The following is a 15,895-nucleotide window of genomic DNA, read 5'->3' as shown; positions in this document are numbered from 1 at the left end:
CAGATGAGATTAAAGACAAGGGACAAATCGTCTGATATTCCGCCATATGCATATTAGCTGCTTCAAAACGTTTTGCCTGTAGGGTGTTGCAGGTGTGAACAGATAGTGTCACAGTGAGGTGGAACTATTGACACATCTTGACAGACTGGACCAACAGTCTTTAACCTAAGAGATTTAACAACTGACACAGAAAAAAAATATGTTTAAAAGAGAAAAAAAGAAATTGGGATTAGAAGACACAAAGAAAATGTGACAGAATTTTTTTTAGTTTAGCAGTAAAACCTTTAAATTCCAAAATCCTTTAACAAAGATTTAAAATCTGGAGGAATATGAGTTCACTTTGTTTTATTTCTATCTGGGCCAGAAAGACTGATCCACATCTAGGAAAATGAACACTCTATAAAAGGTACCAATTCTGTCAAATAGTATCACTAATTTCTTTGGTGAGTTAAGCTAGTAATCAAAATACGACATCAGCCATTACGCAGAGTAAGGTGAGACTGGCTGCTTCAATCAACATCAGGGAAGCATTTGTCTGAGTATACCATCAAACAACTTTGGTAAAAATGAAGACCTTGATGTTGGGGATTAAGTTCTGAGGGTCAAAGTCATGCACCAATAAAAGCAAGATGTTTGTGGTTGTTGGAGGTCAGTGATCTCTCTCTCAAGTCAAGCTGTGGGACTCTTCAGGACTATGTTCTAAGCCCAATCATCTTCAATTACCCTTGGCATTAGGTGATACTACCATCAGTGAAATCACTACCATCGACATTTCAGCGAGTCATTGCAGACCAGAAACTGAAATATTGTAGCTCTAATGGGCTTCGGAGTCTTTGTTTTCTCCAAGTCCCTCAATTCCTGATACCCTTAAGTTTTCCCACACATGTAAATTGGTTTAATATTGTCACAGATACAGTGAAACTTCTCAGGAGCATGGTGGAAAATCCTCCACTTGCCTGGAGGTGTGCAACTCTAACAGCTCCAAGAAAACTCAGTACCATTTGGGAGAAAATAGCTCACATGATTATATTCATGCCATTCCCATTTTTCAGTTTCTCCATCTTTCCCACATCTGTTCCTAGGATGAAACTTTCTTTTCTAGAACATCAGAGATGTCCTCTTTCTTCAAAGAATGGGGTTTCCCTTCCTCTATGATTGATGCTGCCCTCATCACCATCTCCTCCATTTCCTAGACCTCTGCCCTCACCCCATCTTTCCCCTGCCTTAAAAGAGATAGAGCTCATCTTCTCCTCACCTACAACCCTATGAGCCTCCTCATCCAGCACATCATTCTCAACTTCTTCTGTCATCTTCAATAAGATCCTACTAGCAAACACATCTTAACCACCCTCCACTCTCCACTTTCCACAGGGATCTCTCTCTTTCCATGATTCCCTTGTCTATTCATTACTTGCTACTGATCTCCCTCCTGGCACTTAACCCTGCAAGCAGAACAAATGCTACCCTTGTCCATTCATCTCCCTCCTCACCTCCATTCAGGTGAAAACAGTCCTTCTAGGCAAGGCGACAATTCACTTGTAGGTCTGTCAGTCATCTACTGTATCTGATGCTTCAGCAGCACTCTCCTCTACATCGATGACACCTAACGGAGATGGGGAATCGCTTTGTCAAGCATCTTTGCTCCATCTGAAACAAGCAGGCTTTCCCGGTGGCCAACTATTTTAAGTCCACTCCCTATTCCCAGTCTGACATTTTGTTACATGGCCTCTTCTGCATGATGAGGCCATTCTCAGGATGAAGGAGCAATACCTCATATTCTGTCCAACTTGGTGACATGAATATTGATTTCTCTAAATTCCACTAATTGCTCCCCCCTCCCCCCTCTCTTTTTCCATTCCCCATTCTAGCTCCCCCTTCTCTTCCCCTCTCCTACCTACCACCTCCCTCTGGTGCACCTCCTCCTTCCCTTTCTCCCATGATCCACTTTCCTCTCCTATCAGATTCCTTCATTCAGCCATTTACCTTTTCCGCATTACCTCTCAACTTCTCACCTTGTCCTCCCCTTTCCCACCAACCAATCTTCACCCTCATCTGGCTTCACCTATCATCAGGAATTCCCAGCCTAGGGTTCATGCACCCCTTGATTAATGGTAAGGCCCCCTGGCGTAAAACAGGTTGGAGACCCCTGACCTATCACTTTCCAGCTTGTACTTACCCTCCCCCTGCCTCTTATTCTGGCTTCTTCCCCCTTTCTTTCCAGTCCCGATGAAGGATCTCGGCCCAAAATGTTAACTCTTTATTCCATTCCACAGATGCTGCCTTACCTGCTGCGCTCCGCGTTATTCCGGATTTCCGGCAGCTACATAATCTCCTGTGTCCACGTGATTAGACTTCATCCATGATGCTATAAGTTCATCCCTCCACCACCATCGCAGTGGCCGCTGAATGTGTCACCTACAGAAAGTGCACTACGGTTACCTGCCCAGGGTACTACCCCTCAATCCAGCTGTAGGTACCTGGAAGCATCACCTCCTGTAAAGTCTCCTCCAACTTACATACCAGGAGGTAAATCAGTATTACTACAACACTGTTGAATCTAAACCCTGGAATTTTTAACTCAGCAGGACAATGGAAGTACATTCAGCAGAAAAACCTCTGCAGTTCAGGAAGAATGCAACCCACCACCATCTTCTCAATGGCAATTTGGGGAGGGCATTAAATGCTGGTCTTACAAGCAATGCCCATATGCTCAGTAGATAGTTTCAATGAACTATAGGATTTGAAGGTTGTTCTGAATGCATTTCATCTTCAATTGAAACTGATTGTTGACAATTTAAATTCAGCATTATTATTGCCAATTCTATGACTGAGTCAACCATTTTCATTTACATATATATTTGCCTATAATGTCCTCTGCCTGTTCTTTCTGTTTGTTGCAGGCATTAATCAAATAATTCTGTTCCAGTGCCAAGTCCACTTTAAGACTAAAGGATAAAGAGGCCAGCAATAAGTGTATATGATATTTCCTGCTGCCCTGTCAGCAACTTCAGTAACATCTCTGTCCAGAGCAGGTTCATGTGTGTAAAGTTGCTTTATAATTCCAAAGAGAAATACAAAGTCATCTCCTTCAAGTAAATATCATTAAGACAGATCATTTAGGATTGGTTTTACTGCTTGGAAATATTGCCTGCAGTTCCCATAGACTTGCATTGATCTGGTTCAGATACAGGGAGGCTCCCTCAAACCATGCCTGACATTATGGAGTTCGGTCATAAGGAATATTGTTGCTGTAGAGTACTATTCTCTGAAATTTGGTTAACAGGGAATTTTAAGGGTTAATCTCTTTCAAAAATAATTTTGCATTTAGCAATAAGAAATGAGCGTTTCAATTACTCTAATATTACCTGGGATAGACTAGCATCAAATGTTTGAGCATGCAGAATTTGTAAGTAATTGAAAACCAGTGAAGAGCAAATGTTGGCAATCTGAAATAAGTGCAGAAAATATTGAAAACACTCAGTAGATCAGGTGGAATCTGTGGAAAGAGAATTAGCATTGTGTTTAGATGTCCAGCAGCAATATTGCATTATATTGAAGGCCCAAGACAGTGTGCATATGAGTACATGTCTGATGGCGTGTGGATTACAAATGTTGGTATGCAGTGATGAATGAATGAAGGTGGAGGTGTATGGTATAAAGGAGCTGACATTTGGTCAGAAGCATCAGTGGAGGGGAAAATTGGGAACGTAATTCGTTAGGGTGTGTCTCTCAAGATAGGTCTTACCTTTCTTTGTATGCTTAAACTTTCCTCATGTCATCGGACATGGAAAACAACAGATCGTCTCTGATCCTTCTCCTTCCTAAAAAAGAAAGCACTAGCCTGCGGTCTTTCCTAACAGTTATGATATAAACTTTATGAGAGGCTTGCTTGGGGATAATTTGCTTAGCTTGCTGCACTATATTCGCAATGAGGTAATGCCGTACTCCTATGAGTGAAGTCTTACTTTGTTAGAGGCGCTGTCTTTTACAATCAACGTCAAGTCGATGTAGAGACTAAATGACAGAAAACAATTAAGATAATGGGATCAATCCAAGGAAGCTCGGCCTACGTTTATGCCGAAACTGATGTTACTAAAATAGATTATTTGTGCATTATCATACAGATTTCTAGTTTACATTTTTTACTTACACATTTCTATAGTTTAAATCTATTTCTCATTTAACATGATATTGACTGGTTGTGCAATGCTGTGGGATGTTATGAAATTATGAAAAGTGAGATATTATTTCAAACTCTTTCTATAGGTCTGGATGAAGCCAACTTATTTTCAAAATGTTGCATATTGAGAATATTTTCTGGAATAAGATTTAATGGATCTAACTAATACACTAGTACCTCATTCAGTTCTGAAAGTGATTGATTGCTATGCTGCCGTATATATACTGTATAAATAAGCTATTTTACATACTTGGAAATGTGATCTCACTGTTATTTTCCTACTTAAGTATGATTAATGTGTGTTTCAATGAAGGTAAACATTAGGGTATTAGATTATTATTTTATAAATCATGAACATAAAGTGTCCTAATACAAAATACAGTGAAAACTGACAAAAATAACCCTTGAACAATCAGGGATAAAAGAGGAAACATGCCTGGAGTCGGAGGAGGTAGGGGAGGTTCTTAATGAACACTTTGCTTCAGTGTCCACCAGTATAAGGGTATCTTGATGAATGTGAGTTTAAGAGTAGAACAGGCTAATGTGCTGGAACACGTTTAAGTTAAGAAAGAAGATGTGTTAGAATTTTTGAAAAACATTAGGATAGTTATGTCCCCAGGGCCAGGTGGGATATACCCCACGATAACTCAGGAAGATATTGCAGGCCATGGGAGTAGTTACCGGAAGATTGGGGGGTGGCAAATGTTTTTCCTTCATTCAAAAATAGAAACAGGGCTAATTGTGGGAATTGGAGAGCAATGAGTCTTACATAAGTGGTGGGCAAACAACTGGACAGGATTTACAAGCTTTTGGAGAAGCATGGTCCAATTAGGGATAGACAGCATGGCTTTGTGAGAAGCAGGTTGTGCCTCAAGAGCCTGATTGACCTCAAGGAAGTGACTAAACAAATTGATGAAGGCAGTGATGTATATGGATTGTAGTAAGTTGTTCAACCAGGTTCCCCATGGTAATATCATTCAGAACGACAGGAGACATGAGATAAGGCTATTAGACTGTAAGTTGTAGGAGCAGACATAGTCCATTCAGCCCATCAATTCTGCTCCACCATTTGAACATGGCCGATTTATTTTCCATCTCAATCCATTTTCCTGGCTTCTCCCAGTAACCTTCAACACTGCTACTAATCAAGAACCTATCAATCTCAGCTTTAAACATGCCTGATGACTTGACCTCCACAGCCAACTATGGCAATGAATTCCACAGATTCGCCACTGTCTGGCTGAAGAAATTCCTCTTCAACTCTGTTCTAAAGGAATGTCCTTCTATTCTGAGGCTGTTCCCTCTGGTCCGAGACTCTCCCACTATTGGCGGCATGCTCTTCACTTCCACTGTCACGAGCCCTGCAGGCCACTGTGGATGTAGTAACTAGAGTCGTTAAGCCTTTGTGTGTTCTGTTTAATCTTGTTAAATTAATTGTTACTGGTGTGGGCTTTCCGCATTCTATGATATTTAAAGCAGACTCTCATTTAGCGCTTCTTGAAGTCGTTGTCTGTGGAGAATCGGAGAATGACTTGTCCTGCGGGTTGCTCAGTCATTACCGATACGCTATTGATAATCCTAAGTATAACCTCTTGTTTCCATCTCCACATGGGAATCTCGAGGGCATCAGGTCTCAGCCAGGTTTTCCAGCCCTGTCTCAAGTTCCCCAGGCTTCCTGGGTTGTCATGTGCAAGCCTCAGGGAGGGAGGTACTGAGATGAGCTCAGTCATGTCACCAATGCTCTGTTGGTATTCCTATGTATAATCTCTTCTTTCCATCTCTACTTGGGAGTCTGCTCTTCCTCCGCTCTTGGGTTGAATCAGTGCCAGCACTCACTGTGACAAAATCTGCCGTTCCTCCACACCTGGGTTCAGTCCTTGCCAGTGTGCACTGTGACATCCACTCTATCTAAGCATTTCAATATTCAGTAGATTTTAATAAGATCCCCCCCTCATTCAGAGAGTACAGGTTCAGAGTCATCAAACGTTCTTCATATGTTAACACTTACTTCCTTGGATCAACCTTGTGAACCTCCTCTGGACCTTCTCCAATGCCAACATGTTGCATTTACCTTCCTTACTAACAACACAATCTGCCAGTTAACCTTTAGGGAATCCTGCACTAGGCCCCTAGTTTCTCTACCTCTCTAATTTTTGAATTTTCTCCCTATTTAGAAAGTAGTCTTGTCATGGTCCAGTCTGTGAAGTCCGTATTCCGGTTCACGGTCCGGTCCATCGACCCTTGCTCCAGGTTTTCCTGTCTACCCTGTTTCTGTTCTTGTTGAGCTCTAATTGAGGCAGTTGATGCTCGTTGGGGCCGGCTGCATAAATACCTCTAGAGACCAGGGTCTGGCTGCTGGATTGTTCTTGTCCTTACTCCTTGTATCGCTGCCCCTGCCTTCTGTTTCCTCGCCTGAAGCCCTGCCTTGTCTTGCCGGTAACTCTCGCCTCGCCTGAAGTTCTGTCTCGCCTTGCTTTGCCAGAAGCCTTGCCTTGTCTTGCCGGTAACTCTTGCCTCACCTGAAGTTCTCGTCTCACCTTGTATTGCCTGAAGCCTTGCCTTGTCTTGCTGGTAACTCTTGCCTCGTCTTGCCTGCAGTCTTGTCCTGAAGCCACCCGGTACCTGGCTCCCTTCCTGTCCCTTGCCTCCGTCGGGTAAGCCAGGCCATCTTGCCGTTACCTGCAGTTGGTTCTGTCCCTTCCTGTCCCATGCCTCCCTCAGGTAGTGATCCGCACCCTGCCCAGGAGTACTGCACCCTGCCCAGGTGAACCATGCACTGCCCAGGAGGAGGCTGCCTAGCCTCAAGCCTGAAGACCCCAGACTCCTGCCTCCTGCCAAGCCTTGTCCTTGCCTAGTTCTGGGGTCCGAGCCAGAGGCAAGACCCAGGTACTGGATCCTTGTCCAGTCTCTGGCTCGAGTCCAAGCCCTGGCTCCTAGTTCTCTTGTCCAGTCCTGTTCCGGGTTCCCGGTTTTCGTGTCCATGTCCTTGCCATCGCCTTGTATCCTAGTCCTGTCCCTAGTACTTCAGTGTCTGTGTCTTGCACTTGGGTCTGTTCCCAATCACCGCCATATGACAGAACAATCCAGCCAACCATGGACCCAGTGACACAGACACTGTCATTTTCCTCTTGACACCTGGGGTTCCTTTGGGTTAAATACCCTCCCACCTGCCCGGGTTGTCCATAGTCTGGATACCCTTTTTGGTCACCAGGAAGCTCCCGTAGAGGGGGGGATACTGTCAAGGTCTGGTCCGTGAAGTCCGTATTCTGGTTCACAGTCTGGTCCATCGACCCTTGCTCCAGGTTTCCCTGTCTACCCTGTTTCTGTTCTTGTTGAGCTCTAATTGAGGCAACTGATGCTCATTGGGGCTGGCTGCATAAATACCTCCAGAGACCAGGGCGTGGTTGCTGGATTGTTCTTGTCCTTACTCCTTGTATCCCTGCCCCTGCCTTCTGTTTCCTCGCCTGAAGCCCTGCCTTGTCTTGCCGGTAACTCTCGCCTCGCCTGAAGTTCTGTCTCGCCTTGCTTTGCCAGAAGCCTTGCCTTGTCTTTCTGGTAACTCTCGCCTCGTCTCGCCTGCAGTCTTGTCCTGCAGCCACCCTGTACCTAGCTCCCTTCCTGTCCCTTGCCTCCACCCAGGTAAGCCAGGCCATCTTGCCGTTACCTGCGGTTGGTTCTGTCCCTTCCTGTCCCTTGCCTCCGTCGGGTAAGCCAGGCCATCTTGCCGTTACCTGCAGTCAGTTCTGTCCCTTCCTGTCCCTTGCCTCTGTAGGGTAAGCCAGGCTGCCTTACCGTTACCTGTGGTTGGTTCTGTCCCTTCTTGTCCCATGCCTCCATCGGGTGGTGATCTGCACCCTGCCCAGGAGTACCGTGCCCTGCCCAGGAGGAGCCTGCCAAGCCTCAAGCCTGAAGACTCCAGCCTCCTGCCCAGCCTCAAGCCTGAAGACTCCAGCCTCCTGCCCAGCCTCAAGCCTGAAGACTCCAGCCTCCTGCCTCCTGCCAAGCCTCGTCCCTAGCCTCTAGCCTCTAGCCTCAAGCCTGAAGGCTCCAGCCTCACCCTGCCTGCCTGCCAAGCCTCGTCCTTGCCTAGTTCTGGGGTCCGAGCCAGAGGCAAGACCCAGGTACTGGGTCCTTGTCCAGTCTCTGGCTTGGAGTCCAAGCCCAGGCTCCTAGCTCTCTTGTCCAGTCCTGGTCCGGGTTCCCAGTTTTCATGTCCATGTCCTTGCCCTCACCCTGTATCCTAGTCCTGTCCCTAGTATTTCAGTGTCTGTGTCTTGCACTTGGGTCCGTTCCCAACCACCGCCGTATGACAAGTCTACATTTTTATTCCATCTGCCAATGTACATGACTATACACATCCCTACACTGTATTCCATCTGCCATTTATTTTCCCATTCTCTTAATCTGTCAATGTCCTTCCACAGACTCCCTGCTTCCTCAACACTACCTGCCCCTCTACCTATCTTTGTATTGTCTGCAAACTTGGCCACAATGCCATCCGCTCTGTCATCCAAATCATTAACATATAATGTAAAAAGTAGCTGACCCAACAGTGACCCCTGCAGAACACTACTAGTCACTGACAGCCAACTAGAAAGTGCCCCATTCATTCCATTCTTTGCCTTCTGCCAGTCAGACTATTTTATGTCCATGTACATTTCCTCCAATACCCCAGGCTCTCATCTTGCTTCACAGCTTCATATGCAGCACTTTATCAAAGGACTTAGGAAAATACAATTGAACAACATCCACTGATTCTCCTTTGTATATCGTGACTGTTATTTCCTCAAATAATTCCAACAGCTTAGTCAAGCAAGATTTCCCCTTCAGGAAACCATGCTGAATTTGGCTTATTTCATCATGTGCCTCCAAAATTTCATCCTCATTAATAATCTTGCCATCCACAGAAGTCAGGCTAACTGGCCTATAATTTCCTGTCGTATGCCTCCACCAGCCCCCTTCTTGAAGAGTGCAATGACATCTGCAATTTTCCAGTCCTCTGGAACCCTACCAGAATCTAATGATTCATGAGAGATCAGAACCAATCCCTTCACATCTTCAGCCACCTCTTTCCAAACCCTAGGACATAGTCCATCTGGTATAGGTTACTTATCTACATTCAGACCATTCGGCTTCGCAAAAACCTTCTCCTTATAATAGTGACTACACTTACTTCTGCTCCCTGACACTCTTGAATTTCTGGCATGCTGCTGGTGTTTTCCACAGTGAAAGCTCATGCAAAATACTTACTCAGTTCATCCACCATTTCCTTTTCTCCATTAATCCCTCTCTAGCTTCATTTTCCAGTGGTCCAACATCCACTCTTGCCTCTTTTTCACGCTTTATATCGCTTAAAAAATCTTTTGGCATCCTCTTTTGTATTACTGGCTAGCTTACATTTATATTTAAACTTTTCTCTCCTTATTGCTTTTTCCCTTGCTTTTTGTTGGTTTTTAACGGATTTCCAATCCTCTAGCTTCACAATAATTTTTGATAATTATAAATTTGATAATTACAATAAGTTCCTTAATTAAATCTGATTCATTATACAATACCTAATCTAGAATTGCCTTTTTCCTAGTGGGTTGACCATAAGCTATCTTATAGGCATTCTACAAATTCCATCTCTTGAGATCTAGCACCAACCTAATTTTCCCATTGTACCTACATATTGAAATTTCCATGACTATCATAACATTGCTTTTTTTGCCATGCTTTTTCTATCTCCCATTGTAATTTGTACCCTGCATCATGGCTACTATTCAAAGGCTTTTATATAACTGCCATCTAGGTCTTTTCACCCATTCAGTTCCTTAACTCTACCCACAATGAATCTATGTCTTCTGGTTCGATGTCATCTATTTCTAAAGATTTAATTTCATTTATTTACCAGCAAAGTCACCTCACTCACTCTGCCTCCTGCCTGTTCTTTCAATAAGATGTGTATCCTTGGATGTTAAGCTCCCAGCTATGATTTTCTTTCAGTTATGATTTTCTTCCAACAATGACTCAGTGATAACCAGGAATCTCCATGGGTTAGAGAGTAAGTCTTTTGAGAAAAGATTGTGTGAGCTAGAGCTTTTCTCTTTAGAGTGAAGGAGGATGAGAGGTGACTTGACAGACGTGTATAAGATGATAAGAGGCATAGATAGAGTGGATAGCCAGCAACTTTCTTACAGTGCAGCAACAACTAATATGAGAGGACATAATTTGAAGGTGATTGGAAGAAAGAATGGAGAAACGTCAGAGGTAGTTTCTCTACACAGAGAGTGGTAAGTGCATGGAACGCACTGCCAGGGTTGGTGGCAAAAGCAGATATGTTAATTTATTTTAAATGACTTTTTGATAGACTCATGAGTGATAAAAATGGAGGACTACGTAGAAGAGAAAAATTAGGTTCATCTTGGAGTAGGTTAAAAGTTTGGCACCGCATCATAGGCCAAAGTAACTGCACTGTGCTACATCTATGTCTAATGCAATGAAACGGCCACAGTGGAGGAGGAGACAAAATTGAAGAGGTTACCTAAGGGGAGATGGTCCACCCTGTGGCTCACCCCAGTAGGGAAATGGCAAGGCAGTTAAATGTCTTGCCTGCTTCTTCTTTTCATAGAGCAGAACATACTGTCAACCAAAATTCTCTTTACTGAGAAGCTGCTATCCCAAAATGTGTCATTGTCAGAAAATAGCTCCATTACCTCTCTGATCTTTATGATGTCTTCCATCAAAGTAGCTGTGCTCTGGAGTCTCCGTTGCTTAGTGTCATCAGCTTCTACAGAAATAGAGGGAATATGAGGATAGAATTGCAATATATAGGAAACTAAAAGTCAAGGCTGGTGTACTTATTGATACCGGGCACTGGTGTTTACTAAAAAAGAGGATGCTAAAAAATATATCAATAGAATTAAAGGCAGCAAAGGAAACAGAGTGAAGTAAAACTGACAGCATGGATGAACCAAAAAGACTGGCTCTGCTCAAAGTTAATAAATTCACCATTCCTCAAGCAGGAAGTCACAACACTTCAGTTACCGTATCTACAGGCTGAAGTCCAGCAGAAAACCCTGGATCTAAAGAATGGATGGTGAAGGCAGAAAGTGTGGGTGTCTCAGCAATGTGTTGACAGCTATTGCATATATGTTTGTTTTTCCAATTCTACAAAGCCATCTATGGCTCAAAATCCCAAAGCAATATCCAACCAAGAGCCAGAAATCAGGGAGAATGCATCAAAGATGACACTGCCGTTGATGTGAGTACAATTGACTCTATCCTACAGGAACCCAGCTGGGACAGCCCTTACCACCAATCCTGATCAATAAGTGTCCTGTGGGCCTTATTCTGATTGTCACTTCCACTGTGATTGGTTAGTCCAGAAGGTGCAGCTGCTTTTCCCATTGGATAAATGCCTGGTGTCCAGTTTCAAATATCCTGGGTATATAAAATAGCACATGGAAGGGGCTTGATCTCTTATTCCTTTGTTTAAGATTGGGAAGGTACACTTTAACTAAGTATGTTTGTCAAATGTACATATGATATTTGAGTATTCGGCTTTGTAGTGTCTGTAACTTGGGGAACATGAATGTTTGCTCAAATATTTACTATTTGTAAATAAATGATTAGTATATTTATTCTCAGTCAGTGTTTTCTGCCTCACTTGCCAGAGCCACAGACCTGATTGAACATTACAGAAGGTTGTATCACAACTAAAATTAACAGGACTTCAGAAGCAGCCATTATCCCCAGTTATATCAGAAAGTGAAGAGCTTCAGTCACAAATCCACAGCACAACATCACAGTGGTGTAGCGTTTAGTGCCACACTTGCAGATCAGAGCATCGGAGTTCAGAGTTCATTTCCAGTGCCTTCTGTAAGGAGTTTGTACATTCCCCTGAAAACTCTGTGGGCTGTGACTTCCTCCCACGGTCCAAAGAACTACTGGTTAGTAGTTTGATAGGTCGTTGTAATTTGTCCTGTGATTAGGGTGGTGTTAAATAGGTGGCTTGTTGGGCAGTGCAATAAAAAATTATTGTAACATTTGCAATGGGATATTCTGGTTGTTCGAAGAGATGCCATAGCTATGATCATCTGCAAGAAAAGGGACAGGTCCTGAGGGTCTCACTGCTGTACACTACAGGAAGAATAGTTGCCAGGATTCTCCTCAATTGCCTTCTCCCAGTAGCTAAGAAACAGCTCCCAAATCATAGTGTTGATGCCATCCATCCAGAGGCACACCTTTACTCTACAGCCAGCAAGACCACCAAACTAAATGTATTCTCATCTAAAGCAATATAGTGACATCTGTATTGAAATACAGTTATCACCATGGCAGAACAGTTCAGCATCTTGCAGTTAAAATGACAACCAAATAATTCAATTTGATCTTTCCAACATCTTCAAAGTGACAACATCTTCTACTTATGCATAGTTACACCTGCCATTTGTAAAAGCTGAACTTGTTTACCGCTTTTACCATTAAAATCTAGACAATATGAATTGATGAAAATTTGCATTATTTCCTAATTAGCATTGCTGTAAAATATCCTGAAAATATTTTGTTGTATGAGATCAGATCTAGATTTTAATAATCATTGTTCTAGCAAACTTACATTGGCCCTAAAAAAAATCTTACATTAGAGGACTGAAATTTCTTCAAATCAATACTTCAAAACATTATGCATTTTAAAGTTATAAATATACTCTTTTTACTTGTTTATGCTATTTCAACTTCTACCGCAATAATTTGTGTTTGTTCTGAACTTTAATTAGCATTTGGGAAAATGTTTAAAGATTAATTCATAATTGTGCATTTTCCTTCCTGTTTTGAATACAAGAATTCTTTTAATAAGATTGACAGCAGTCAATTTGGTGACTTCACTTCAGTGTTCCCAAGGAGTACCTTAAAACTGAAGACTGACACCAACAATCACTTAAGAAGGAAAAGTCAAAGCCACAGATCTCCAGAGGAGCTTTCTATAAAGTCGGCATTAGCACCATTGCTTTGCTGCTGATTGCATGTGTTGACCAAGGTACGTATTCTGCCCTTTTCATACAGATCAGTGGTGCATGACAAGGTAGTTTGATGACCCCAAGCACTCCATTCTCCCTATCCCCCACTACATCCCTACCCCACACACATAAACACGCACAAAGAGAAGCAGAAATACAATTATATACAATATTAGATTAATTTTATGATGAACACACAAGTACAGTTACATTCATGGTCGAAGACCATGTACTATAAGACCGTAAGACATAGGAGCAGAATTATGCCATTTAGCCCATTGAGTCTACTCCACCATTCCTTCTTGGCTGAATTATTATCCTTCTCAATCCTATTCTCCTACGTTCTCCCCGTAACCTCTGACACCCTTACTAATCAAGAACCTCTCAAACTCCGCTTTAAATATACTCAGTAACTTGGACTTCACAGCTGTCTATGGCAATGAATTCACCAAAAAGATTCACCACCCTGTGGCTAAAAACATTCCACCTTTTCTCTGTTCTAAAGTGACATCCTTGTATTCTGAGGCTGTCCCCTCTGGTCCTAAACTACCCCCAGATCCTTTCCACTTGGACTCCATCAATATTCAATACATTTCAATAAGATCCTCCTCTTTCTTCTCAACTCTAACAAGTACAGGCCCAGCGCCAACAAACACTTCATATTCATTAACCCTTTGTATCCTGGGATCATTCTTGTGAACCCTTTCCAAAAAGCCACTATAAAGAGATAAAGAAAGAAGCTCAGTCTATAAATGTATGACAAATCAATAGCAGGAAGTAGGGCAGGAAGGGCTTCCAGGCACAAATAAAAAGTTATTTTTGTTTTGCAGGAACATTAAATAAAATGAAATATGGAAATTAAAAATGTAACCAGAGATGTAGCACCAGCAGATGGAGCTAGATACAGTATAAGCTTGGATGAGCAAACTGCAGCATGACATGACGTGACAGTAAAATTGACGTGTATAGTCACGTGAAGTGCATGTGACACTTAAAATCACATTAGAGTACCGTTTCCATTGTGGTAGTTAGGTTCACAGAACATTCTTGCTCTGTAAATCACCAAACAACATGCTTAATAGAAAATAAAAGTGGAAAATACTGGAGATACACATATGGCTGGGCAGTATATGTGGAAAGCAAAACAGAGTTAACATCAACTCTGTTTTTCTTTCCTCAAATGCTCACTAACCTGCTTCGAATGTAGAAACCTAGAAAACCTACAGCACAATACAGGCCCTTCAGCACACAAAGCTGTGCCGAACATGTCCTTACCTGAGAAATTACCTAGGGTTACCCATAGACCTCTATTGTTCTGAGCTCCATATACTTGTCCAGGAGTCTCTTAAAAGACCCTATCGTATCCACCTCCACCATCATCACTGGCAGCCCATTCCATGCACTCATCACTCTGAGTAAAAAATTTACCCTTGATATCTCCTATGTATCTACTTCCAAGCACCTTAAAACTGTGCCCTCTCGTGCTAGCCATTTCAGCCCATGGGAAAAAGTCTCTGACTATCCACACGATCAATGCCTCTCATCATGTTACACACCTCTATCAGGTCACCTCTCATCCTCTGTCGTTCCAAGGAGAAAAGGCCGAGTTCACTCAACCTATTCTCATAAGGCATGCTCCCAATCCAGGCAACATCCTTGTAAATGTCCTCTGCACCCTTTCTATGGTTTCCTCGTCCTCCTTGTAGTGAGGCGACCAGAATTGAGCACAGTACTCCAAGTGGGGTCTGACCAGGGTCCTATATAGCTGCAACATTACCTCTCGGCTCCTAAACTCAATCCCACGATTGATGAAGGCCGATGCACCGTATGCTTTCATAACCACATTTCTAGCATTTTCTGTTTATATTTCAGATTCTACCAGAGTGATTACTGCAAGTGTCTTCAACTGCAACAAACTTAATACAATAAGAAGCAACATTATAAGAAATAAATAACAGGCCAGATCATGGGACCATACATACCTGCCAGAGCTGCTGCCAAGACTCCCCACACATCTGGATTCAACCGGTCTGGAAAGAGTCGGCAAGGTCTCAGCTACGGCAAGCCCCCACCCCCAGGAAATCTGCAATAAATATTGACACAAGGCAGAGATGGGTGAAGCTTTGTCTCCCGTCAAAGCTGACAAGAATTTTATTAATGTTTAAAATTCTAAACTTTTTCTAAATGTTTGAAACCTAATTAATATAAGTGTCATTGTTAACTTTCAATTTTAATTGAAATACAAAGAAATAATTAAATTATTTTAAAATAATCCTTACCTTCCCATTTGTCTCCTAAACCAGAGGGCTACAGTCTACAATAAAAAGACGTAGAAAAATGAAGTGAGGTGGGGGGGGTGCGGAATGATTCCACAAACTGACCGTTCTTCAGTTGCTTCTTGTGGAAAGGATTGACATGTAGAAAACAGTTAGGGACAGAAACAGGATAACTCTTACACAAGCCAGAAGATCAAAATACAGTAATAACTCACTCAACCTGGAAACATGGCAGTTTCAGTACCAGTCAGATCATTTAGACCGAAGTGTGAGTCACCAACCCCAACGGGATAGAAATTCAAAAGCAAGCTATTCATAAGCAGCCCATTAAGCCTCACAAATATCTCTTTGTAAATGAAAACAGTTACTGAGTGCCCCCAACTTTGGTAAGTCTAAATTCTCTTTAATTTCATTCTGGCTTCATGTAACATTATGCTTGG

General features: G+C 42.6%; 1 long non-coding RNA gene across 1 annotated transcript in view; it reads right to left on the bottom strand.

Annotated features, from left to right (window-relative positions):
• Nucleotides 1–15,594, bottom strand: part of LOC134347563 (uncharacterized) — a 71,914-nt gene extending 56,320 nt beyond the window's left edge. Inside the window, exons 1-3 of the long non-coding RNA XR_010018194.1 lie at nucleotides 15,459–15,594; nucleotides 15,162–15,262; nucleotides 10,876–10,949 (exon numbers count right to left, since the gene is read on the bottom strand). This is a non-coding gene — a long non-coding RNA (uncharacterized LOC134347563). The remainder of the gene's footprint in view (nucleotides 1–10,875; nucleotides 10,950–15,161; nucleotides 15,263–15,458) is intronic.
• Nucleotides 15,595–15,895: the final 301 nt, after the last annotated feature.

The sequence above is a fragment of the Mobula hypostoma genome, chromosome 6, assembly GCF_963921235.1.
Source record: "Mobula hypostoma chromosome 6, sMobHyp1.1, whole genome shotgun sequence".
Taxonomy (NCBI): Eukaryota; Metazoa; Chordata; class Chondrichthyes; order Myliobatiformes; family Myliobatidae; genus Mobula; species Mobula hypostoma.
Note: the sequence above shows the minus strand (reverse complement) of the source record. Positions and strands in the feature narration are given on the sequence as shown.